Below are 27,900 nucleotides of genomic sequence, written 5' to 3'. Positions count from 1 at the left end.
AGGCCATTAAAGATCCCGATCTTTTTTTCATACCATTGTACCCAAACATGCTCCCATCGAGACTAAGCTTTGCAAGCATGCGGGGGGGACCCACCTCCACATGCTTGAAAAGTTTGGTTTCCATCGGAGCATGTTTGGGTTAGCAATTAGCACCAAGTGTAGATTTTTCAAGTCTCTCGATGCTTGAGAGGCGACGGAAAATATTGGTCTTCCCCATACCATCGTACCCCTTTGATAATGACTAAACTTTCCAAGCATGTGGGGGGGACCCACCCCCACATGCTTGGAAAGTTTAGTCCCCCATCGGAGCATTTTTGGGTTAGTGATTAGCGCCTAGTGCAGATTTTTCAAGTCCCTCGTCGGTGCTTAAGCTCTGTCCCATACCATCATACCCAAACATGTTCTGATGGGGACCAACCTTTGCAAACATGATGGGGGGACCCACCCCCACATTTAAGAGACCATAGAAAATCCAGCTCTTTCCCATACCATCATACCCAAAGATGTTCCGATGAAAGACCAAACTTTGCAAAGCATGCCGGGGGGGGACTACCCCCACATGCTTGCGAAGTTTGGTCCCCACCATCGGAGCATGTTTGAGTTAGCAATTAGCGCCCAATGCGGATTTCTCAAGTCTCTCGGTGCTTGAGAGGCCATGGAAAATCCTGCCCTTTCCCGTACCATCGTACCCAGAGATGTTCCAATGCAGACCAAACTTTTCAAGCATGTGGGGGACCAACCCCCACATGCTTACAAAGTTGGATCCCCATCAGAGCATGTTTGGGTTAGCAATTAGCGCGCAGTGTGGATTTTTCAAGTCTCTTGGTGCTTTAAGAGGCCATGGAAAATCCTCGTCTTACCCATACCATCGTACCCAAACATGCTCCGATGGGGACCAAACTTTGCAAGCATGTGGGGGAGACCCACCTCCACATGTTTGCAACCTTTGGTCACCGTCGAAGCATTATTGGGTTAGAAATTAGCACCCAGTGGAGATTTCTCAAGTCTCTCGGTGCTTAAGAGGCCATAGAAAATCCCACTCTTTTCCATACCATTGTACCCAAAGATGCTCCGATGAGGACCAAACTTTGAAAGCAAGTTGGGGAGACCCACCCTCACATGTTTGCATAGTTTGCTCACCATTGGAGCATGTTTCGGTAAGAAATTAGCGCCAAGTGCAGATTTTTCAAGTCTCTCAATACTTGAGAGGAGGCGACGAAAAATTCTGGTCTTCCCCAATACCATCGAACTCAACCATGCTCCGATGGGGACTAAACTTTTCAAGAATGTGGGGAGGGACCCACCCCCATGTTGTTGGAAAGTTTAGTCCCCATCAGAGCATATTTGGGTTAGTTATTAGCACCCATTGTAGATTTTTCAAGTCTCTCCGTGCTTAAGAGGCCATACAAAATCCAGATCTTTCCCATACCATCGTACCCAAACATGTTCCGATGGGGACCAAACTTTTCAAGTATGCGAGGGGACCCACCCCCACATTCTTGCGAAGTTTGGTCCCCATCGGAGCATGTTTGGATTACTGAATAGTGCCCAGTGCGGAGTTTTCAAGTCTCTCGGTGCTTAAGAGGACATAGAAAATCCACCTCTTTCCCATACCATCGTACCCAGAAATGCTCCGCCAACTTTGCAAGCATGTGGGGGGACCCACCCTTGCATGCTTGCAAAGTTTGGTGGTGGCCATCCGAGCATGTTTGGCTTAGCAATTAGTGCCCAGTGCAGATTTTTCAAGTCTCTCGATGCTGGAGAGGCCATGGAAAACCCTGCTCTTTCCCATACTATTGTACAAACATGCTCCCATTATCGGGACTAAGCTTTGCAAGATTGTGGGGGGATCCACCCCCACATGCTTGAAAAGTTTCATCCCCATCGGAGCATGTTTCGATTAGCAATTAGTACCTAGTGTGTATTTTTCAAGTCTCTTGGTGCTTAAAAGGCCATGGATAATCCTAGTCTTCCCCATACCATCGTACCCAAACATTCTCCAATGGGGACCAAGCTTTGCAAGCATGTGGGGGAGATGCAGCCCCACATGCTTGCAAAGTTTGGTCACTGTCAAAGCATTTTTAGGTTAGTAATTAGCGCTCAATGCAGATTGTTCAAGTCTCTTGGTGCTTAAGAGGTTATAGAAAATCATGGTCTTGCCCATACCATCATACCCAGATGACATGGTCCTACCCATACCATCGTACACCCAAACATGCTCCGATGGGTGCCAAACTTTGCAAGCATGTGGGGGGGACCCACCCCCACATGCTTGCAAAGTTTGATCCCCATCGGATTATGTTTGGGTTAGTGATTACCGTCCAATGCAGATTTTTCAAGTCTTTCAGTGCTTAAAAGGCCATAGAAAATCCATCTCTTTCCCATACCATCGTACCCAAACATGTTCCGAGATGAAAGACCAAACTTTGCAAGCATGCAGGGGCGACCCACCCCCACATGCTTGGGAATTTTGGTCCCCATTAGAGCATGTTTGAGTTAGCAATTAGCGTCCAGTGCAAATTTGTCAAGTTTTCGGTGCTTGAGAGGCCATGGAAAATCCCGCTTTTTCTCATACCATCGTATCAAAACATGCTCCGAGATGGGGACCAAACTTTGGCAGAATCTAGGGGGGACAACCCCCACATGCTTTAAAGTTTGGTCCACATCAGAGCATGTTTGGCTTAGCAATTAGCATCCAGTGTGCATTTTTCAAGTCTCTCAGGGCTTGAGAGACCATGGCAAATCCCTCTCTTTCCCATTCCATCGTACCCAAACATGCTCCCATCGGGACTAAAATTTGCAATCATGTCAAGGGTACCCACCCCCACATGCTTGAAAAGTGTGGTCCCCATCGGAGCATGTTTCGATTATAGCGCCCAATGTGGATTTTTCAAGTCTCTTGGGGCTTAAGAGGCCATGGAAAATCCTGGTCTTCCCCATACCATCCTACCCAAACATGCTCCAATGGGACCAAGCTTTGCAAGCATGTGGGGGGGACCCCAGCCCCACATGCTTTGCAAAGTTTGGTCACTATCAAAGCATGTTTAGGTTAGTAATTAGCGCCCAATGTGGATTTTTCAAGTCTCTTGGTGTGCTTAAGAGGCCATGGAAAGTCCTGGTCTTTCCCATACCATCATACCCAGACATGCTCCAATGGGGACTAAACTTTGCAAGCACGTGGGGGGGACCCACCCCCACATACTTGCAAAGTTTTGTCACCATCGCAAAATGTTTAGGTTAGAAATTAGCACCCACCAGTGCGGATTTTTCAAGTCTGTCGGTGCTTGAGGGGCCATGGAAAATCCTGGTCTTCCTAATACAATCGTACCCAAACATGCTCCAATGGGCACCAAACTTTGCAACAAGCATGTGGACCCACCCCCACATGGTTACAAAGTTTCTCCCCATCGCAGCATTTTTGGGTTAGTGATTAGCACCGAGTGTTGATTTTTCAAGTCTCTTGGTGCTTAAGAGGCCATAGAAAATCCCGCTTTTTTGTATACCATCATACCCAAACATGCTTGGATTGGGGACCTAACTTTGCAAGCATGTGGGGGAGACCCTACCCCCATCATATCCAAACATGCTTCGATTGGGGACCTAACTTTGCAAGCATGTGGGGGAGACCCTACCCCTAGATGGTTGCAAAGTTTGGTCCCCATTGGAGCATGTTTGGGTTAGCAAGTAGGGCCCATAGCGGATTTTTCAAGTCTCTTGGTGCTTGAGAGGCCATGGAAAATCCTGCTCTTTCCCACATCATCGTACTACCCAAACATGGTCTGATGGGGACCAAACTTTGCAAGCATGTGGGGGGTGCCCTCGCATATTCTTGTAAAGTTTAGTCCCCATCGGAGCATGTTTGGGTAATTAGCTCCCAGTGAGGATTTTTCAAGTCTCTTGGTGCTTAAGAGGCCATAGAAAATCCTGATCCTACCCATACCATTGTACCCAAAAATGCTCTGATGGAGACAAAAGTTTGCAGGCATGTGGGTGTGGGTCCCCACCACATGCTTGCAAAGTTTGGTCCCCATCATCGGAGCATGTTTACCTCTTTCCCATACCATCGTACCCAAACATGTTTTGATAAAAGACCAAACTTTACAAGCATGCGGGGTGGGACCCACCCCCACATACTTGCAAAGTTTGGTCCCCATCGAAGTATGTATGAGTTAGCAATTAGCGCCCAGTGCAGATTTGTCAAGTCTCTCATCGCTTGAGAGGCCATGGAAAATCCCCCTCTTTCCCATACCAAAATAAGTTCTGATGGTGTTGAGACGAAACTTTGCAAGCATGTGGGGGGGGAGGGGGCACCCCCACATGCTTAAAAAGTTTGGTCTCCACATCGGAGCATGTTTCGGTTTGCAATTAGCGCTATAGTGGAGTTTTCAAGTCTCTTGGTGCTTAAGAGCCCATGAAAAATCCTGGTCTTCCGAGTATGTTTAGGTTAGCAATTAGCACCCAGTGCGGATTTTTCAAGTCTCTCGGTGCTTGAGACGCCATGGAAAAACTTGGTCTTCCGCATAATACGATCGTACCCAAACATGCTCCGATGGGCACCAAACTTTGCAAGCATGTGGGGGAGACCCACATGCTTACAAGGTCCCCATCAAAGCATGTGGGGGAGACCCACCCCCATATTCTTACAAAGTTGTCTCCCCATCGGAGCATGTTTGGGTTAGTGATTAGCACCTAGTGTGGATTTTTCAAGTCTCTCGGTGCTTAAGATGCCATAGAAAATCTCCCCCTTTCGCATACCATCGTACCCAAACATGCTTCCATGGGGACCTAACTTTGCAAGCATGTGAGGGAGACCCACCCCCAGATGCTTGCAAAGTTTTCTCCCCATCGGAGCATGTTTGAGTTAGCAATTAGCACCTAGAGCGGTTTTTTCAAGTCTCTCGGTACTTGAGAGGCCATGGAAAATCCCGCTTTTTCCTATACCATCATACCTAAACATGCTCCGATGGGGACCAAATTTTGCAAGCATGTGGGGGGGGACCCACGCGTACATTCTTGCAAAGCCATGGAAAATCTTGGTCCTACCCATACCATCGTACCCAAACATGCTCCGATGGTGGGTGCCAAACTTTGCAAGCATGTGGGGAGACCTACCCCCACATGCTTGCAAAGTTTGGTCCCCATCGGAGCATGTTTGGGTTAGTGAGATTAGTGTCCAATATACGGATTTTTCAAGTCTCTTGGTGCTTAAGAGGCCATAGAAATCCAGCTCTTTCCCATACCATCGTACCCAAACATGTTCCAATGAAAGAACAAACTTTGTAAGCATGTGGGGGGGACCCACCCCCACATGCTTGGGAAGTTTGGTTCCCATCGGAGCATGTTTGAGTTAGCAATTAGTGTCCAGTGTAGATTTGTCAAGTCTTCGATGCTTGAGAGGCCATGTAAAATCCCGCTCTTTCCCGTACCATCGTATATCAAAACATGGTCCAAACTTTCGCAAAATCTGGGGAGGGCACACCCCCACATGCTTGTAAAGTTGGGTCCTAATCGGAGCCTGCGTGGCTTAGCAATTCGCCCCCATCGCGCATTTGTCAAGTCTCTCGGTGCTTGAGAGACCATGGAAAATCCCGCTCTTTCCCATTCCATCGTACCCAAACAATTAGCGCCCAGTGTGGATTTTCAAGTCTCTTGGTGCTTAAGAGGCCATGGAAAATCTTGGTCCTACCCATACCATCATACCCAAACAATGCTCCGATGTGGGGACCAAAATTTGCAAGCATGTGGGGGTGGGTGCCCACCACATGCTTGCAAAGTTTGGTCCCCATCGGAGCATGTTTGAGTTAGTGCGAATTTGTCAAGTCTCTCGGTGCTTTAGAGGCCATAGAAAATCCACCTCTTTCCCATACCATCATACCCAAACATGTTTCACCAAACTTTGCAAGCATGTAGGGGGACCTACCCCTCATGCTTGTGAAGTTTGGTCCCCCCATCGAAGCATGTTTGAGTTAGCAATTAGCGTGCCCAGTGCAGATTTGTCAAGTCTCTCGTGCTTGAGAGGCCATGGAAAATATCGCTCTTTTCCGTACCATCATACCCAAATGTGTTCCAATGGTGGGGGGACCAAACGTTGCAAGCATGTGGGGGGGACCCACCCCCACATGCTTGAAAAGTTTGGTCTCCATCGGAGCATGTTTTGGTTTGCAATTAGCGCTATACTTGAGTTTTCAAGTCTCTTGGTGCTTAAGAGCCCATGGAAAACCTTGGTTATTTTCCATACCATCGTACCCAAACATGCTTCAATGAGGACTAAGCTTTGCAAGCATGTGGGGGGGACCCAACCACACATGCTTGCAAGGTTTGGTCATTATCGAAGCATGTTTAGGTTGGTAACTAGCACTCAATGCAAAGTTTTCAAGTCTCTTGGTGCTTAGGAGGAAATAGAAATCCTGGTCTTCCCCATACCATTGTACGCAGACACCAATAATGGGGACCAAACTTTGGAAGCACATGGGGGGAACCACCCCCACGTAGTTGCGAAGTTTGGTCACCATTGGAGTATGTTTAGGTTAGCAATTAGCACCTAGTGCGGATTTTTCAAGTCTCGCGGTGCTTGAGAGGCCATGGAAAATCCTGGTCTTCCTCATACGATCGTACCTAACCATGCTCTGATGATGGGCACCAAACTTTGCAAGCACGTGGGGGGGACCCACGTTGTCGTGCCATGGCACGTCTATGATGTGAAACCGTGCATGTGAGGCCGTCAAATACACATCCAGATGCATGAGGTTATGTGCCATGACGAGTCATTATATGATGCCATGTACATATGTTCATATTGTATATAAGGTTCAATAAGACAAGCTGAGGCTGAGTCAGATCTAGGAGTTTTTGTATATGAGTGTGGAGGGTGATGGTTCTGCTAAATGGTATCGATTGGGTCAAATCAGTGAATCTTATGGAATGCAAACATGAGGGTATGCCAATGCACAAAGGAATGTATTTATGAAGATATGGGAAAATACTTGAATGAATAATTGGGGAGTCTATAAATCACATGGCCAATATGATGATTTATACACTATGGAGGCATCAAAAGTAATGGAGACTCAATGGACATTGCAGTGTCGAGAAACTTATTGAATGCGGGGAAATAAAAAAATAGATGAACTACCTTGCATTGAGCACCTTACCTTAATGCTAAGGTTAGGAGTATTACACTAAGGGGCACATTGTGTGGCATTAAAAAGGAAAACAATGGGAAGCATTGGAGTGTGGGTGGCAGCATACGTGGAAATGTTTTTCCTTTTATTAGAATTTACTAGATAATGGGAGAGAAGATTCGAGCGCAGCTTTTAATTGGGAATTTTCCGCATGGATAGCTGCAAAAGGTGAGCATCGCCGAGTTCTCCGCGGGAAAGAGAGAAATATACCAGAGGCAGACGACGGCGAACCGGTGTGTGGGGAAAAATTCTGCAGAGAGGAGAACCAGCGTCCAATCGACCAGATTTTATTATTTCAAGAATACTTAATCTGTATGTGCCTTATAGGTGTTAGATTTGGAGGAAATCCTGAGTGCTATAGAAGGAGATACTTTTCGTTTTTTTTCATGTCCTTCACCGAACAGTCGGCGACGTGCAATTAGCGATTAATGAAATGATCAAAAGATTCGAAGCACGTTAACCTTCAGTTAAGTGATTTTTCTTTACTTCCTTTAAAATTACTCTCACTTAATACGATTTGAAAAAATCGTATATTCCATTCTACAAAAAGAATTTGGAAGTGAATAGAAAGACCTTGGAAGCCAAAGAATTTGGAGCTCGGAAATTTATGAAAAATACATTGAAGTTGAGGGTAATTGATCTTACTTTCTACTCAAATGGATTTTGGAAATTACGAGTATGTTAAAGCTATGCCAAATGCTATATTTTGCTTGTGAGATGTTAGAATATTAAGGCAGGTTTTCAGGTGATAAAGTGCATCTCGAAATAATGGTTTTGATGGCACTGGATGTTAAGGATGTAATTGGTCACATGTATATTGGAAAAATTGGAAGAACTTGTTATGCCCACATGTGAATGGTTCAAAGGATTTCATGCAATTCTGTGCAATCATTAGGATGAATTCAAGGATGTATTGAGGCAAGTTGACACATGCAATTGTCATTGGAAGTAGTGATGTTCAATACTCCTTGGGAAATTTTGTGCGTGAGTTTCCTTGTTGGATTTGACATTCACTCTCACAGCTAGAAGTTTCGTACTTTCTTGGCTGTACCGCACACTTCACGACAACGTGCTTGCAAAGTTTGGTCACCATCGGAGAATGTTTAGGTTAGCAATTAGCACCGAGTGCGGATTCTTCAAGTCTCTCGGTGCTTGAGAGGCCATAGAAAATCCTGGTTTTCCCCATACGATCGTACCCATACATGCTCCGATGGGCACCAAACTTTGCAAGCACATGCTTACAAAGTTTGCTCCCCATAAAAGCATGTTTGGGTTAGTGATTAGCGCACCCACCAGTGTGGATTTTTCAAGTCTCTTAGTGCTAAGAGGCCATAGAAAATCCCACTCTTTCGCATATGATCGTACCCAAATATGCTTCGATGGGGACCTAACTTTGCAAGCATGGGGGGGTACCCACCCACAGATGGTTGCAAAGTTTGGTCCGTGTCGGAGCATGTTTGGGTTAGCAATTAGGACCCAAAGTGGATTTTTCAAGTCTCTCGGTGCTTGAGAGGCCATGGAAAATCCCGCTCTTTTGCACACCATCGTACCCAAAAACGCTGTGATGGGGGACAAAGCTTTGCAAGCATGTGGGGGAGACCCACCCGTACACTCTTGCAAAGTTTGGTCCCCATTGGTGTATGTTTAGGTTAGGAATTAGTGCCCAGTGAGGATTTTTCAAGTCTCTTGGTGCTTAAGAGGCCATGGAAAATCTTGGTCCTACCCCATACCATCGTACCCAAACATGCTCCGATGGGGACAAAAATTTGCAAGCATGTGGGGGTGGGTCCCCACACAATGCTTGCAAAGTTTGGTCCCCACCACCATGAGAGCATGTTTGGGTTAGTGATTAGCGCCCAGTGCAGATTTTTGAAGTCTCTCGGTCACTATCGAAGCATGTTTTAGTTAGTAATTAGCGCTCAATACGGATTTTTCATAGAGGCCATAGAAAGTCTTGGTCTTCCCCGTACCATCGTACCCATGGTCCAATGGGGACCAAACTTTGCAAGCACGTGGGGGAGACCCACCATGTACTTGTGAAGTTTGGTCACCAATCGGAGCATGTTTAGTCTATTAATTAGCGCTCAATGCTGATTTTTCAAGTCTCTTGGTGCTTAAGAGACCATAGAAGGGTCGTCCCCATACCATCATACCCAGACATGGTCCAATGGGAACCAAACTTTGCAAGCACGTGGGGGGGGCCCCACCCCCACGTAGTTGCGAAGTTTGGTCACCATCGAAGCATGTTTAGAATAGCAATTAGCGCCCAGTGCAGATTTTTCAAGTCTCTCGGTACTTGAGAGCCCATTGAAAATCTTGGTCTTCCCCATACGATCGTACCCAAACATGCTCCGATGGGCACCAAACTTTGCAAGCATGTGGGGGAGACCCACCTTCACATTATTACAAAGTTTTCTTCCCATTGGAGCATGTTTGGGTTAGTGATTAGCGCTGCTCAGTGTGTATTTTTTAAGTCTCTTGGTGCTTAAGAGGCCATATCAAATCCCCCTCTTTTGCATACCATCCTACCAATGGGGACCTAACTTTGCAAGCATGCGGGGGGAGAGGCCATTAAAGATCCCGGTCTTTCCCATACCATTGTACCCAAACATGCTCCCATCGAGACTAAGCTTTGCAAGCATGCGGGGGGGACCCACCTCCACATGCTTGAAAAATTTGGTCCCCATCGGAGCATGTTTGGGTTAGCAATTAGCACCAAGTGTAGATTTTTCAAGTCTCTCGATGCTTGAGAGGCGACGGAAAATATTGGTCTTCCCCATACCATCGTACCCTTTGATAATGACTAAACTTTCCAAGCATGTGGGGGGGACCCACCCCCACATGCTTGGAAAGTTTAGTCCCCCATCGGAGCATTTTTGGGTTAGTGATTACACCTAGTACAGATTTTTCAAGTCCCTCGGTGCTTAAGCTCTGTCCCATACCATCATACCCAAACATGTTCTGATGGGGACCAACCTTTGCAAACATGCGGGGGGAACCCACCCCCACATTTAAGAGACCATAGAAAATCCAGCTCTTTCCCATACCATCATACCCAAAGATGTTCCGATGAAAGACCAAACTTTGCAAAGCATGCGGGGGGGGGGGGGGGGGGACTACCCCCACATGCTTGTGAAGTTTGGTCCCCACCATCGGAGCATGTTTGAGTTAGAAATTAGCGCCCAATGCGGATTTCTCAAGTCTCTCGGTGCTTGAGAGGCCATGGAAAATCCTACCCTTTCCCATACTATCGTGCCCTTTCCCGTACTATCGTACCCAGACATGTTCCAATGCGGACCAAACTTTTCAAGCATGTGGGGGGACCAACCCCCACATGCTTACAAAGTTGGATCCCCATCAGAGCATGTTTGGGTTAGCACAGTGCGGATTTTTCAAGTCTCTTGGTGCTTTAAGAGGCCATGGAAAATCCTCGTCTTACCCATACCATCGTACCCAAACATGCTCCGATGGGGACCAAACTTTGCAAAGCATGTGGGGGGGACCCACGTCCACATGTTTGCAACCTTTGGTCACCGTCGAAGCATTATTGGGTTAGAAATTAGCGCCCAGTGTGGAGATTTCTCAAGTCTCTCGGTGCTTAAGAGGCCATAGCAAATCCCGCTCTTTTCCATACCATTGTACCTCCGATGGAGGACCAAACTTTGAAAGCAAGTTGGGGAGACCCCCACCCTCACATGTTTGCATAGTTTGCTCACCATTGGAGCATGTTTCGGTAAGCAATTAGTGCCAAGTGCAGATTTTTCAAGTCTCTCGATACTTGAGAGGAGGCGACGAAAAATTCTGGTCTTCCCCAATACCATCATACTCAACCATGCTCCGATGGGGACTAAACTTTCCAGGAATGTGGGGAGGGACCCACCCCCATGTTGTTGGAAAGTTTAGTCCCCATCAGAGCATATTTGGGCTGGTTATTAGCACCCATTATAGATTTTTCAAGTCTCTCCGTGCTTAAGAGGCCATAGAAAATCTAGATCTTTCCCATACCATCGTACCCAAACATGTTCCGATGGGGACCAAACTTTTCAAGTATGCGGGGGACCCACCCCCACATTCTTGCGAAGTTTGGTCCCCATCGGAGCATGTTTGGGTTACTGATTAGTGCCCAGTGCGGATTTTTCAAGTCTCTCGGTGCTTAAGAGGACATAGAAAATCCAGCTCTTTCCCATACAATCGTACACAAAAATGCTCTGATGGGGACCAAACTTTGCAAGCATGTGGGGGGACCCACATGCTTGCATGCTTGCAAAGTTCGGTGGTGGCCATCGGAGCATGTTTGGCTTAGCAATTAGTGCCCAGTGCAGATTTTTCAAGTCTCTCGATGCTGGAGAGGCCATGGAAAACCTTGCTCTTTCCCATACTATCATACAAACATGCTCCCATTATCGGGACTAAGCTTTGCAAGATTGTGGGGGGACCCACCCCCACATGCTTGAAAATTTTGATCCCCATCGGAGCATGTTTCGATTAGCAATTAGCACCTAGTGTGTATTTTTCAAGTCTCTTGGTGCTTAAAAGGCCATGGATAATCCTAGTCTTCCCCATACCATCGTACCCAAACATTCTCCAATGGGGACCAAGCTTTGCAAGCATGTGGGGGGGATGTAGCCCCACATGCTTGCAAAGTTTGGTCACTATCAAAGCATTTTTAGGTTAGTAATTAGCGCTCAATGCAGATTGTTCAAGTCTCTTGGTGCTCAAGAGGTTATAGAAAATCATGGTCTTGCCCATACCATCATACCCAGATGACATGGTCCAATGGGGACCAAAATTTGCAAGCACGTGGGGGGGACCCACTCACACGTACTCGCAAAGTTTGGTCACCATCAGATCATGTTTAGGTTAGCAATTAGCGCCCAGTGTGGATTTTTCAAGTCTCTCGGTGCTTGAGAGGCATGGAAAATCTTGGTCTTCCCCATACGATCGTACCTAAACATGCTCCGATGATGGACACCAAACTTTGCAAAGTTTGGTTACTCTATCGAACCATGTTTAGGTTAGTAATTAGCACTTAATGCGAATTTTCCAAGTCTCTTGGTGCTTAAGAGGCCATAGAAAATCCTGGTCTTCCCCATATCATCGTACCCAGACATGGTCCAATGGGGACCAAACTTTGCAAAAGCACATGGAAGGGATCCACCTCCACGTACTTGCAAAGTTTTGTCACCATCAAAGCATGTTTAGGTTATTAATTACCGCTCAATGCCGATTTTTCAAGTCTCTTGGTGCTTAAGAGGCCATAGAAAATCCTCGTCTTCCCCATACCATCGTACCCAGACATGGTCCAATGGGAACCAGACTTTGCAAGCATGTGGGGGGGACCCACCGCCACATACTTGTGAAGTTTGGTCAGCATTGGAGCATGTTAAGGTTAGCAATTAGCGCTCATTGCAGATTTTTCAAGCCTGTCAGTGCTTGAGAGGCCATAGAAAATCCTGGTCTTCCCCATGCAATCGTACCCAAACATGCTCCGATGGGCACCAAACTTTGCAAGCATGTGGAAGAGACCCACCCCCACATTCTTACAAATTTTTCTCCCCATCGGGGCATGTTTGGGTTAGTGATTAGCGCCCAGTGTGGATTTTTCAAATCCCTCGGTGCTTAAGAGGCCATAGAAAATCCCCCTCTTTCGCATACCATCGTTACCTAAACATGCTTTGATGGGGACCTAACTTTGAAAGCATGTGGAAGGGAGCCACCCCCATATGCCTTCAAAGTTTGGTCCCCATCGGAGCATGTTTGTGTTAGCAATTAGTGCCGAGAGTGGATTTTTTAAGTCTCTCGGTACTTGAGAGGCCATGGAAAATCTTGTTCTTTCCCATACCATCGTACCCAAACATGCGCTGATGGGGACCAAACTTTGTAAGCATGTGGGGGGGACCCACTTACACATTCTTGCAAAGTTTGGTCCCCACCATTAGAGAATGTTTAGGTTAGCAATTAGCGCCCAGTGAGGATTTCTCAAGTCTCTTGGTGCTTAAGAGGCCATGGAAAATCCTGGTCCTCCCTATACCATCGTACCCAACATGCTCATGCGTGTATAAGTTTCGATAAGTCCTCCTATATCCCTACTCCTTTTAATACATTTACAAGTTTTCAGAGAGCTACTTGTAGTATTATAGATTGTGCTCAATAGCAAACACACTTGAAGTATTTTGGGGATTTTTGCATCTCTTGCATTGGGCAATCCCATTCTCCAAGCAACCTTCTCTGAGAGCGAGGTGGAAATTAGAGCCAAACTTGGCAATAAACCCCAAAAAATTAAAATTTTATAGACAAAATTTCAAAACACAAATGTAATTAGAAAACAGTGCAATATTTTTTGCCAATCTAACAAGCATAAGACATAAGCACTTACATAATTTTCCATTCACACCTCACCATAAACCAATCGGAAGATACCGAAATTGCATGAACCACCAACACACAAAAACTTTCTATATTAGAGTACATATATAAGAGACCATTCTTACATAACCACAAATCAGTTGGAAGATCCCAAAATTGCCTGAACCACCAATACACAAAACTAGTCTAGAATATAGGCAGAGAAAACATTGTAACTACACAAAACATTCTAACAATCCTATGTCCTGGAGACCCCAAAAAGGCATAAACATCCAATGGAAAAAACCCACATTCAACCGCACTCTTTCAAGGTGAGACATTTGATCGCCTACCTTCAAGTGCTTGAAAAAACTCAATTTTTGTTAGAGCTGCTTATTGGTGAATAAACTCATGAGCAATCGTATCCAAACCAAGGACCTGCAAGTAAACAAAGTACATGTGCTTGCATGGAATGTATGTAGAGCACTTACTCTCTCTTTTCTAAAAATCTTCACATGTGCATCTTGGAAAGTTATTGACCGTCTCACGGAGTAGTTCACTCCCAACACTCTAGATCCATTAGTGCTTACATAGACGATATGAGACTCATTGCATATAATAATAGCCTCATGGATTACTTGTCCATCCAAGTTTTGACCCTTATCAACATTCTCATTAAATTCTTTTGTTAACCTTATCCTCCATCTTACAATTTTCTCATCTCACGAAACCATGGACGAAAAGCACTAGCTATCCTACCATTTGCAACCGTATTATTTCGTGTGCTTTGCAGAACAGCAATCCTATTTTGCAAAATGAATCCATTTCTTTCAAGCATTTGTGTCTAGCCTCATGACAATCTAAATTAGTGCCTTCTTCCACAGGCCAGATCTCGAGCACTGGTCCTGGTGCACCAATCACATGGTCCTCGTCAACATCCCAAGAGTGGGTTGGAGACGAATTACAGAACCACATACCCTCCAACAACTCCACTGGGATACTTTTTTAACACATGAAGCTGGAACTCCACTGTTTTTATCCAACCCCACATCAATAATTTGAGAGCCACATATACCATTCTATCCTAGCAATCGCCCAAAGCAAGTTACTTTTCTACTAAGAGTAGTTATGCAAATTGACTACATTTTTTTGGGCATTTTAGTCTCCACACATGTACTTGTCTCCACACTCTGTATTCCTCGTGCTACCGTGTGGGTGGTCTATTGTCACAGTGACATACTCTGGCCCGATGACTATCTTTATCCAAGATCTTGCTTGGATCCACACATATTGGACACTTTTGGTGCACACTTTGCTAACCTCTCTTGCCACGCTGCATCTTAGGAGAGTCAATACCCATCTCTTGAATAGTTGTGTGAGCCAAATCAATGAGTCTTTTTCCAGAAGATGTTCTTTCACCTGTACTCATAAATCTAACAACCATGTCCTACTTTTTTGGGCTTGTGCCAGAGTGCACACCTTTTAAGTAAGCATTATACTTCACACTTTGCAAAACAACCAATGCCATGTCTACACCTCTGACCTTGAACAAGCTAATCTGACTTTTATAACCTACTAATGCTCTCATACTCGCATACTTTGCCGCCACAGCAAGGTTTGTCCTTGGAACAAAAACTCCTATAAGTAACAAACCAAGAGCCCTAGTGAAAAGCCCTAATATCCCACCAAACTGGCCATGTCTCCAATGTAGGAATATCTCCCTGTACAGTATGGCCAGAAAACCAAAACTTTCTAATCTCATTTTTACAAGCCTTTGCGGGGGGCTGTCTTTGGAGGAAAGAGAATTTCTCCATTTTCTATGTACACAGAGACTTGTGTTCCTCAATGAAAGATGGTTGAATACACTTACGTGAGTGCCTCACCATACTTTGTTCCTAATGGAAAACACAAATTGTCTCAGGAGGCAATATTTCTTTGCCCCTCTAAAATAAATGGTGCGAACAACAATCCAATTAGTATTTGCTTCATCTTTCATGAATCCACGGAACTCAGGTTTATCAAAGCCATTTTGTTGAACCATTGTATTCAACATTTTTCAAAATTGTATTTGTGCATGCCGATCCTTAACTCTAAATTCGTACGTAGCTATGGTGACTAGTTCAGGTGAATAGATTGTATACGTGGGTAAACATTGTGCATCATGCAGATACCCTGTGAACATGGTCGAAATGGACCCACATATGTTGCAAACTACCACCTCGACTCATCTTATTGACCAAGTCTAATCCATGACTAGGACCCTTTGTAGACATCTTAAAAACATGGGGTTAATATTTTTCCCCTAACTGGCATGGAAAGAACACACTTTGAAGAAAAGGGTATCGAAACTTGTTCTTAAGTTCAAGTACTACCTCAAGTCTAGTAGAAATATTTTTATCCCACTTGGAATATTCATATTCCAAAAATCTCTCAATGTGTTTCCTATTGGACAAAGGAGTAACATACTTCAAAATTTGTGTAAACTCATCATCCCCAATATCTGAGTAACCATGTGCATTAACCTTCATTAGCATGTAAAATATTTAACATTTTGGGCCACTGCTATTTGCAACTGCTTTGCTATAGTGAAAGGATTAAGGGCGACCCTACTATTCACCTTCTCTTCCAAAATTTTCTTAATGTATGTACTTATGACTTCTTTATTAAGGATGTGCATGATTACCCATGTGTATAGCACATTTACTTGTATTCTGGTGATCTCTTGGAAGACAATAATAGATAATAGTTGGGCATGTTTTTACACATTCAGGCATTTGATCACAATGTTTGTAGGAAATACTACCAAAATTTGAACCAGCAATTCTCTTTGGACAACTTCATTTCAATTGACCTTTCCATTGTGTCTCATTATGCAAGTTCATCATGGTGTAATAAGGGCAATCTACATTCACACAACACAAATGGCTAGAGCATCTACTAAATCGAACAACATCGTCAAAGCAACCAGAACGACATGTTACGTAATCAACCCATGAGTGACCATCGTGCCTCTGTTCCATACCATACATTGGAGAAGCAGTCCCATGGAGGGATCTTAAAAGCAACATATCCATCATATGACATTGGCAACTTATCCACTCTATGTATATTATTGATGGCACTATGTAATGCAACATGCAAACTGCTATTGAGAGGAAGTGCCCTAATAGCATTTAACACACTCAAAACATGATCTTTTGGAGCATTATTTTTATCCATGTCAATAAAAAGCTTATAAATTTGATACATATCCGCATCAAGCTCAAAACCCATTTCACCTGTATTCCATTAGGGGACATTTGGACATATTTTGGGCCTTTTACTAATGAAAGTTACTAGAGCAACAGACCAATAGGAATAAAGGATTCTGCACATTTGGTCTCCTTTGAATATAGGGAGGGAGACTAGGCTCTAGGGAGGGGGACTAGGCTTTCAGTACTAATAATTACAATTGTCCATTTAAAAAAGTAGGGGGTTTAGGGTAGGTATGGTCCAGCTATTTTCGTGGCTCAAAAAATCCTTAAAATTTTAAAGATTTTGTTATCCCCCCAAAACTCACTTTTCCCCCTAAAAACCCATCTCAAATTTCATAATCAAAAATTTCATTTTTAAGTCCGCTTTATTAAGGGACTAAGGTTATGTAGAAGGGGAAGAGAAGGGTGTGGCTTTATTAAGGAACTAAGGTTATGTAGAAGGGGAAGAGAAGGGTGTGAGTGTGAATGGACTTAAGGTCCACTAGCTCACCTATTTAAAGGTGGAGCTATGAGGCATTTTGTATTGAGCAAGGCCTAGTTGTATGCATAAACAACTTAATAAGCAAGAGATTGTTCTTGTATTTTGTGAGCTCTTTTCCTCCACACACTTGATCTAGCATGAGCACCACGTTTTCCCAACATGGTATCAGAGCTTGGTTGATTAGAACCACTTGTGGTGTAGAATAGGTAAAAAATCTTCACTTTTTTCTTATCTTTCCTTGTGTGGAGCTCAACCCCCTGCTGGTGGAGGCCTTCCAGCAACTTGTGGAGGCCATATCTCGTGGAGATTCCTTCAAGGAAGATGTAGAGGACACCTAGGCGCTTCTGATCGTACGGCTAATTAGCTGATTCATCGCTCATCCACCGCAGCATTACCTCTGCAGCAAGTCGACGCCGTTTTTCTGTGCAGCGCTGGCCGTACAACCATACGCCGATTGTAGGCCATCATTAGTCAAGGTGCTTGAGGGTTTTGGTAGTCCACTCAATGAGGACTCCACAGCTCAAATCTGAGCTCATTTGATGCACTGAATCATCTGCTATAGTCAAAAAACCAGTCACCTCTCTCTTTCTCCATGGAAGCTTTCCATTAAAGCTTCAACTTTGATTTTTTCTTGCTCAAAACCTTCCCTACTTGCTCTAATCACTCAAGTGAGGTTTTGAATGTTTGTTGCTGAGCTTTCTCTTGAGCTTGAAGCAGTGCCAACCGCATGAGGTATCCATAAGCCTCATTCTCAACAAGCTTCATCCATCAACATCAACTTTCAAGCTTTCATAGCTTTCAAAATGTGCTTAAGCACTAATTATATTGTTTAACACTAATTAATCTATTAATCCAACAAAGGGAGGTTATTATAAAGTGTTCTTAAACACTAATAGTGTTATTAAATACTAATGGTGAACTAATCACCAAAATAAGTGTCATTCGATATAAAAATGTGCTTTTAAGCACTAATTATGTTTTCTACACACTAATGGTGATCTTAATCACCAACCAAAGTGTTCTTTAATACTAATGAAGCCAATATCCATCAAAATTAGTAATTAAGCACAAACCCTAAGTGCTAAACCATAAAAATTACTATTTTAATCTCCTATTTCTGTAACATTCTAAATTTGATTAGGGTTGTTGCTGGAAAGACGATCGTCTCCCTACGTATACAATATGGGCAAGTCGACTATGATCCTAGCTCACCAATGGAATGATAAACACTCCTTTCATCGCTAGGGGATTCAACCCGGTTAGGTGCATGGAAGCTTATCCCTTTCGGGGGAGACAATGCTATGAGAACACCACTACCTTGACATAGACTTTACACACACAAGCTCAATCTTGCCATAGCTCATTCACTCATCATCCCACTCATTCATGCATCCAATACATGAAGATAGCTAAGCTAATGCACACACAAGCTCACTCATAAGCACACAAGCTCAAAGCACACTTCATTCTCAAAAGCACTTACTTCCCTAGCATGCACACAAACCGTGAAGCTTAATGGAACTTGAAATAAACATGCATTCTCATTCACTACTCAAGCAATGCCTTGCCCATGGATAAGCTACAAGCTATGGAGAAGCTTAAGCTTGAATCCACTACCATACAAAGCCTAATAGAGAATCCACAAGCATCAACAAAGAAGCATGCATACTAGAGAATAGAGATGGGAAGAGAGAAAAACATCATCTCATTGCATTGAATTAGAAGAGCATTGCTCATACAATAGTGTAGATGGGGAGAGAGAAGAGCTTGCTCCTCTATGAACAAGAGGGAGAGCTAGTCTCAAGAGAGCTCAAGCATGAGTTTAGCCCAATGTGTGTGTGAGCTCTCAAATGAGCCACTATTTATACTAAAATTCCTAAAACTCCCAAAACTTCCCATGTGGGATTATTCTCAAGCCCACTCCCACACTCACCTACAACTTGGAACTCTCTACAAGAGCCCTAAATAAGAATGTCAAGTCTCTTGTTTTTCTGCTTCCATCTTTGTGTTGCATCCTTGCATTGATCACCACTCGTCACGCAACATTCCCCCCTTCCTATTTTGCGCACGTCCTCGAGTGCGTAGATGCCAAGGAAGAGTAGCATCTCGAGTGTGTACCTGCAAGCAAAACGATAGGTGGTTTGTGTGTGTGTGTGTGTGTGTGTTTTTTTTGAAATGCAAAAGTACTGAGACAGACAATAACAAAACAAGTAATTTTACTGAATAAGACATGGCAATAAACGTCCAATTAGGAAGGTAACATTGAAGCAGTGTAGAGATTGAATAGGTTAGTTCAAGCCTTAATAATTACTACCTGCAGCCAATGATTTTATATTCACGTGATCACAAATTTTTTTTGTTAATAACATGTGTTAACATATTATTAACATGTTAACATGTTAACATGTTCCCAAAAAAGCTGGTGGGAGGTTCCTTGATAACCGGCTGAAATCCCGCCGGGATTTTGCAATACCCGGCGGTCCCGCCGGGAAAACTAAAAGCCCGGCGGTCCTGCCGGGGTCGTTATCTAGCCCGGTGGGCTACAATTTTCTATATATATGGGCCTGGGGGGCCCTTTGGGAGTTCATTGCTGACAGTATACACATGTAATGAGAGTTGTGGGTGTGTGTGTTTGTGTGGGTGTGTGTGGGTGTGTGTTCGTGCGGGCAGCCGCCCATTGTCGCAATGCGCGGCAGGATGTGGGTGGTCCACCACACGAGGGGTGTGTGTGTAAGGCCATTCTTCGGAATGGTACTTACCCTGGGGCATTTAGTTGGTAACGCGGCTGGTCTATGTCTTATGGTAAGTATGGCACGCCATACGGTACTAGTCGGTAACGTGGCAAGCATAGTATCGTTATGGCAATGTCACCTTCCCTTCCCTTCCCTTTGTCAAATGCGGGCATATGGTCGGTAAACGCGGCCAGTGTATGTCCATATCCTATTCGTATTTCCATAGAATTGAGCGGCATTTTGTCATTAACGTGGCAAGTTGGTGTCGTCCGCTAGTGCATATATTGTTTTTTGCATATTACGGCATTTGATCGTTAACGTGGTCGAAAAAATGTCGTAAATTTGCTTGCATATTATGGCATGTGATCGTTAACGCGGTCGAAAAAATGTCGTAAATTTGCTTGATTTGACTTGTATTGTTTTTATTGTGTGTGATCCATGCGATACTTGGTTGGTAACGCGGCATGAGTATTTCATGGATCAAAGTTTGCATCATATCATCTTTACGTTTAATTTCATAATATCGTAACTCGAAAAAATGAATATCTCTCTCTCTCTTCCTCCCCCCCCCTCTCTCTCTCATGATATACTTCACAACTCTTTCTCTCTCTCTCTCTCTCTCTCATAATACACTTCACAACACGATAGATGTGTAGATGAGGATTTCTTTTTTTTTTCTCTTAAAATATACATAATCCCTAATAAATTCTTTTTTCTCCCTCTATTTACTTAAAAAATAAAACAGTACATTATTTTCCTCTCTTTATAGGAACTCACAAAAATATTGAAAATGTCATCTAATGTTTCTTCTCTCTATCTCTCCACTCTCTCTCTTCCTCCCCCCCTCTCTCTCTCTCTCTCTCTCATGATACACGTCACAATTCTCTCTCTCTCTCTCTCTCTCTCTCTCTCATGATACACTTCACAACTCTCTCTCTCTCTCTCATGATACACTTCACAACTCTCTCTCTCTCTCTCGCTCTCTCTGTCTCTCTGTCACAATAGGTGTGTAGATGAGGAGTGCTTTAGGAATACAAAACATTATTTTCCTCTCTTTAGGAACTCACAAAACTATTAAAAATGTCATCTAATGTCTCCTCTCTCTCTATCTGTCACACCTCTCTCTCTTCCTCCCTCCCCTCTCTCTCATAATACACTTCACAACTTTCTCTCTCTCTCTCTCTCTCTCTCTCTCTCTCTCTCTCTCTCTCTCTCTCTCTGTCACGGTAGGTGTGTAGATGAGGAGTGCAACATGTATACACTTGATAAGTAATGATAAGTAATGATGCACTTGTTGTAAGGGTCTCACGTTTGATAATGTATTGCATGATGTTGAGTTCATTAATATTGTTTGATATTCCGTTTTTGTTTCATCATTGATAAGTAATGATACACTTGTTGCGATTGTCTCACGTTTGATGATGCATTGGATGATGTTGATTTCAGTAATATTATTTGATATTCCGTTTTTGTTTGATCATTGATAAGATACACTTGTTGCTATTCTCTAACATTTGCTTGATGTTGATTTCAGTAATGTTGTTTAATATTTTGTTTTTGTTGTGTTTAGTGATATTTGCTAGATTTACGAAGACGACCAACATGCTTTCTCCTGAAGAGCGTAAAATCGTTCTACGAGCAATTCGCATTGAAGCAGTCATCACAGTGTCACAATGTGCAGATGATGTCGTCAAAAAGATCAATGAGCCCGAGATACTCATGCGAGATCTATTAGAGCAGATATGGAAAAATGCACAGCGTCGACTTCGAAGCGGAGGCAACACTGAGTTGCTTGATAGACAAAAGATAGCAGACTTCAACCATCAACATATAACACGAACTATTTTGGGGAGCATGCGTGTAGCATGCAATGATCTTAGGGTGCTGCCCCGCCTGAGCTAATATGCATCGTCTACAGTTATGGGATGCTGTATGGAGTGAGCAAAGAGCCAAGAGAGCAAGCGCATGAAGGCACTGGATGCAGAGTCACTCCCCAAAAGAGTGCGCATTGCCCAAGACGTCACTGCAACGTCCAGCCAGGTAGATGCGAGTGGGACAGGTGCCATTAATCCTACCATTAGGAACTCAATGGAGTCTTCTTGGGCCCTTTTATTTGGCAGTTTAAGGGAGTCAAACCTTTTCTCTTAAGAGAAAATATTTTCTAATTTGCTTCAAAACGGCTACTTTATTCGAATTTGAATTTTGGAGAAAAAATGGAATTTAAAATCTAGTGCGGATAAAACCATATCATGTAACATATCTATGGAAAGCTCTTGATGCGTAGATCACGGATCTGTAATCTCCGCTCAAATCGGAGCTTGTATGTAGAAGCTATGGAGGTCCAAAAATTGTAAAATTGTCCCCCCCCCCCTTTTTGGGAAAAAAAGTGCACCCTTTGACCACTCTTACACCTCTCTTAATCACCAATGGTTTTTGCTTACATGGCGGGCTCCTATTTGTCAAAAAGTTAAACGTTTCCATAACCTCATGGCAAATTAAAGGGCCCAAAAAGACTCCATTGAGTTCCTAATGAATCTACAATTCTATGTGCACACACCTCATTGGCGTCCCGCACGAGGCTCTGCTCGAAGGGCGAACAATAGGCTCTGGTGTTTTTGGCACAGTAAAAGAGTATACACTTAGAGGTATATCATTTTTGCCAGAGCACATTACTTTTTGCGGAAAGCACTACAAAGGAGAAGGCAGCACCAAGTTCGAGAGCTTCCAAGCAGAGCAGGGCATGCAGGTTCTACACCCATTAATTGTCAGGTTTATTGCCTTCACAAAAGAATCTCCTTGGATCACTATTTTCCCATACTATAATGGCGGCTCGCTTGGTGATACTCTTCTGAAGGTCCCCTTCAGATTCAGTGAGTTCACCAGAGCAATTTTTGGTTTGGATCGAGGATGGAGACAACCCCCGCCCGATAATATTCCTTTAAGTCATCTAGAACTTTCTAAAATAAAACAAATAGTAATAACCATGCCACATATTATACATGCCCTGGTGGAAGGCCTAGCGGCGGCAGCACATTTGGCAGGAATTGTACATACCGACCTACATCCATTCAATGTAGTGTTGGATTTTACAAAAGAGTTGAAGCCACGCGTAGTTATTATCGATTGGGGGTTACTGCTGACAGTGCCCAAAAAATGGGTGTCTCTCAATTTTGTATTTGAAGCAGACAAGAATCCTGAGAAGGTGGCATAGGCGGTCTCCTACGCAGACAGAGAGCAAAATAAATGGCCGTGGATAGCCCTGGAACTTTATGATCCGTTTTTTTGGCAGATGCATACACTCCTGCATCTGATGTTTTTGCTTTAGGGTATTTATTACAAATTTTATATGACTTTTGGTAGAAAGTACAAGAGTTGTGGATGGACAATAGTTCCTATGACAAAGTTACCATGGATACTATTATTTATAGAGTCAAAAATTGGATGTGTCTGCCTAATCGCGACGAGCGAAAATCTGTTTTGCAAGTAGTGGAATTTTTTAGATCACTAAATACTGACCCAACGAGGGCACAACATCCTCTTGTAGAGCTATCAGTGTCATTCACCCCAATTTTGTAAAGATACAGTATCAGGAGATTAAGTTTCAAAAATGGCACTTTGTTTGTCTCTCTTCAAAATTTGATATGTGCCCATTGTTTGAAATATTATCTCATTGAGTCTTTGCAATATCTCTCTCCTCTTGTGGTGTTTAAGTTTATGTTTTCTCTTCAAAATTTGATGTGCACGCATTGTTTGAAGTATTTTTTGAGTCAAGTGGATATTTCTCATTGAGTCTTTGTAATACATATCTCATCTCGTGGTGTTAAACTTTAAGTTTTTGAGGGTAATGGTCAATTTATCTTACGTTGATCTTTACAGTTCATTAAAATCCTAAAGTCATTTACGTTCATGCAGATATGGCAGAAGCGCAAGCAAACGAGCAACAAGAGTTAGCCAAGAAGGCATATGAGCGAATGAAGGCCCTTGCACATGGACTGACAGTCCGCGAAGCTACGAGAACAGCATGCAGGTTGTCGAAATGGACAAATTCTAATTATGCCCAATGGAAAGACATAAATAAACGCGTAACCACAGAGATGATAAAGGAAATATGGCCATGTCCAGATGGCGAGATTAAGAAGGGAAGATGGAAGGTTTCACGTTGCACTCATAATGATATCAAAATTAATGCCGAAGTGCATTTTCTTGGAGGTGTACGGTCGTCCTCTCCATAACGCCGACGCTCCACTCTATTTTGCTAAGATGCTATATGCACAATTTATCCTAGAAACTCTAGTGGACTTCGCCTCAAGAGAGGCCACTATCAACACCCACGACATACGTGAAGAGACAGTGACATTCACAAGGGAGGAACTTGCTCTCATGGTGGAGGGCACTGGATTGGAGTTAAACAAGGTCAAAGAAAGCTTAGGGACACAGCTAGCACAGAAGGAGAAAGAAGCTGTGCGATTATCTCAAGCATCAACTCCTCCCCCGGCCAATAGAGGGATTCAAGAGCAGCTCACAAAGATCAGCCAAGATGTACAGACCATCTCTTCACGTATTGCTCCTGTGCACCAAGGGAACCACATCTCTCATTTTTTGATACATCCTGATCTTGTGGGAGTTTCTGCTGAGGCTACTAGTTCCTCCACCCCCCAATGTCCTGTATGTTACAAAGTATTCGATGGGTGGAGCGGCCAGTATATACTACCCTGTGCACACTACTACCACTTAATATGTTTAATGAGGCAAATGCAAAATATTTTCACATGTGCATTGTGCAGTGTCCCAATAAATCAAGGTATTTATAGAGTGTAAACCACCAGGACCTTTAGATGCAGCAACTCCTAGTGCAATTTGCAATTTATTTCAAGATGAAAGCTAAGAAAGACATAAATCCTACTTTTGTATTGATAATTTCTCCAAATACAATCATTTGTACAAGTACTTTTTATGAAATAAATGAAATGACTTCTTCCTCTATGTTAGTATCTTGCTCCAAAATTCTTTCACTGTTTACCCTCTAGTCTGCTAAATTAAGCTCATCTAAGTCAATGTCCAAATTGTCTTCTATCTCAAGGGTAGTGCACGATGTGCGTCCCCAACATCAAAGTTCCCGTCTACTACATCATCACAATCGTACATCCATCTGGGCATATCTTCTTCATACTCTTCGCTTTCAATGTCTCGCAAGATCTTTTCATTGCAATACATGTAAACAAGTTTATCTGCTCGATCTGCAAGAAGTTGATTGCGAATAGTACTGTGAATATATTTGTACATGCTCCAGTTTCTTTTTCTGAGCCTAAGTTTGAAGAGCACTGACTTAGAACCTTCATCGCAAGGTTGCGCAATAAAGCATAATGCTCACCACCATTCATCATCCACCACTTCCATGTAGGTTGCTCTTTACCCATTTGTTGAACAAGGGAGTTGGAAAATAAACCCTCTTTCAATCGAAATGAGGTCATCTCCTTTATGCACTTTACACGATCATCAACATTATTATAAAAAGTGTTTACCACTTTATAAAAATCTTGCACCACCTCAATGTTGGACATCAAATCCATATTCCAATATTCAGGATCCAACATGTAAGCAGCACTATGTAGTGGTGAATGCGCTCCAATCCATCTAGCATGAAAGTACTTCAATAGGACTTTTCTTTGTCTACTGGAGAATGGTACACGCCATTGCTTTTCCACCACTGAATGCTCTAATTTCTCAGGACACTCCAAACTCCGCTGCCATTGCATCCGTGCTTTCCCTAGATTAGGCGCTCTTTGATCAAGACTTCGTATGGCATACATAACAGGCATCATTACATGGTATTACGTGGTATGCATCCATCACACTGTTCTACCAACTTCTTCTCGTAAGCGCTGCCTTCAAGACTTTGATTTTCTCTTTCACTTTTTCAAGTTGAGTGCTCTCCCAGTCATGAAATGCCATGCATGTAAATGTTTCGCAAACTGCATCTTTATTTCAAAGAAGAGACTCAAAAGTGTAAAAGTGAGTGCAAAACCTAGTCTCCGCTAGAAGCTTTAACATAACTGACATGCGAGGTCGAAAAATATCTAACACTCTCTGTCTCTTGAGCATGAATCTCACAATCTAGCACGAGCAGTGTTGACGATTGAGGAAAACCATTTGGTATCATCACTTTTATACCAATCTTTTAATACAAGATTCAAACTATGAGTATTACAGCCTACTGGAAAAACATGTGGATACTACCGCTTTAGGATTTTGGATGCATTCTTGCAATTCTTTGCATTGTCCATGACGATTTGGACTACATTTTTGGCACCCACTTCCTCTATCACAGAGCCAATGACTTGAGCAATGTAAGCCCCAGTTTCGATTGAACCAGTAGAATCCACGGCACGGATGAAAGTCTCACCTCTAGGTGAAATAACCATTATATTAATTAATGGTTTTATTTGTACATTAGACCATCCATCACTTACTATACTACATCCAGAAAGCTCTATATTGCTAAGAATTATTCTTTGTACACGTTCTTTTACTTGCGCATAACATTTCTCTAATAGATCATTTCGCATAGCATGGTACGTAGGCGGTGAAAACCCTGGTCCAAACTCACCAATTTTCTTCCATGCTCTCTTCCAATGATCACTGTCCACCATCATCATAGCACTTCGAGAAAAGTAAATCGCTTCAGCAAGGGCGAGTTGTGCATCATCGAGCCGACCTTGACGTAGGCTTTCTTGCAATGAAGTTTGACGCATGGGTATATTTTCTACGTCAAAGTTTTGCTTGCAGGAAGATGCATTGGGTAGATTACTTTCTGGTTGCACATTGACGTTCGGAGTACAAGCAGGCGATGTAGCGGGAGTTTGATGATTAGAACAACAGTGTTCTTGCTGCCTTGATACATTAATGGTAGGAGAGTAATGTTTTCTTGAATCTTTCTTTTGAATTTCTTCTCTTATGCATTTGGCCACTGCAGGTGCAGAGGGGTGGGTACATGACTTTTTCTTCGGTCCGCCTAAAAAGTGCTCTCTTAGTCAAGACGCCCCACCTGATTTTACTGCATAGCATAGCTTACACTCCCAATCTATGAATCGATCACCAACGTTAATTGCATATTGCCACTCTATCCCAGGTGCCTTTTTTTTCCTACTATTTGGAATTTGGACTCTATTGGAGGTATCACTGGATTCAACATTGTCCTCCATCTCAACAAATAACCTATTCAACCAAGCATATGACAATGAATACACAAATGAAAAACAACAAAGTCACTCAGCTATTACAAAACATACATTAGTAGACAAACTACTTCGAAACTATCTTGACAAACACAAAAGATCATCACATAACACAAAACTACTTCGAAACTATCTTGCAAGGTCTGACTAGAAAACTACTTCAAAACTATCATGCACATTGCACCCCCAATGAAGGATGCCTTTTGTACCCAATTAAGGATACTTTACACAATCAAAGATCTATGCTTGCCCAATACTCTAGTATAGGACAATAGACCTTCTCTAACATTCACAAAAAAGAAAATCAAAGATCTATGCTTGCCCAATACTCTAGTATAGGACAATAGACCCTTGTCTACTCTAAACTATATCAAGTATCAAGAACCAATACAAGCCCCTAAGCAGGACTCTTGGCTCCATCAAACCATTCATAAAGCAGAATGAGGTAGATTACCTACGTAGCTCAAATGCAAAGCTGAATGACTCCAACTTTGTCCCTAAATCTCTGCAAGTATTAGCTACAAACCACACCTTGCCCCCAATTCAAAGAACTAAGGACGAGTGGCTCAATAGCCTTAGGGGTGCCTACTACAAGGAAAGACGACAGTCCCTAAGATAAGGACGTTCTTCCCAAGAGAACACTTCTTGCAACTCAAGAGCTCTACAAGTACT

Source organism: Cibotium barometz, chromosome 35, assembly GCF_041138505.1.
Source record: "Cibotium barometz isolate CiBa-2024 chromosome 35, ASM4113850v1, whole genome shotgun sequence".
Taxonomy (NCBI): Eukaryota; Viridiplantae; Streptophyta; class Polypodiopsida; order Cyatheales; family Cibotiaceae; genus Cibotium; species Cibotium barometz.
This window is presented reverse-complemented; position numbering follows the sequence as displayed.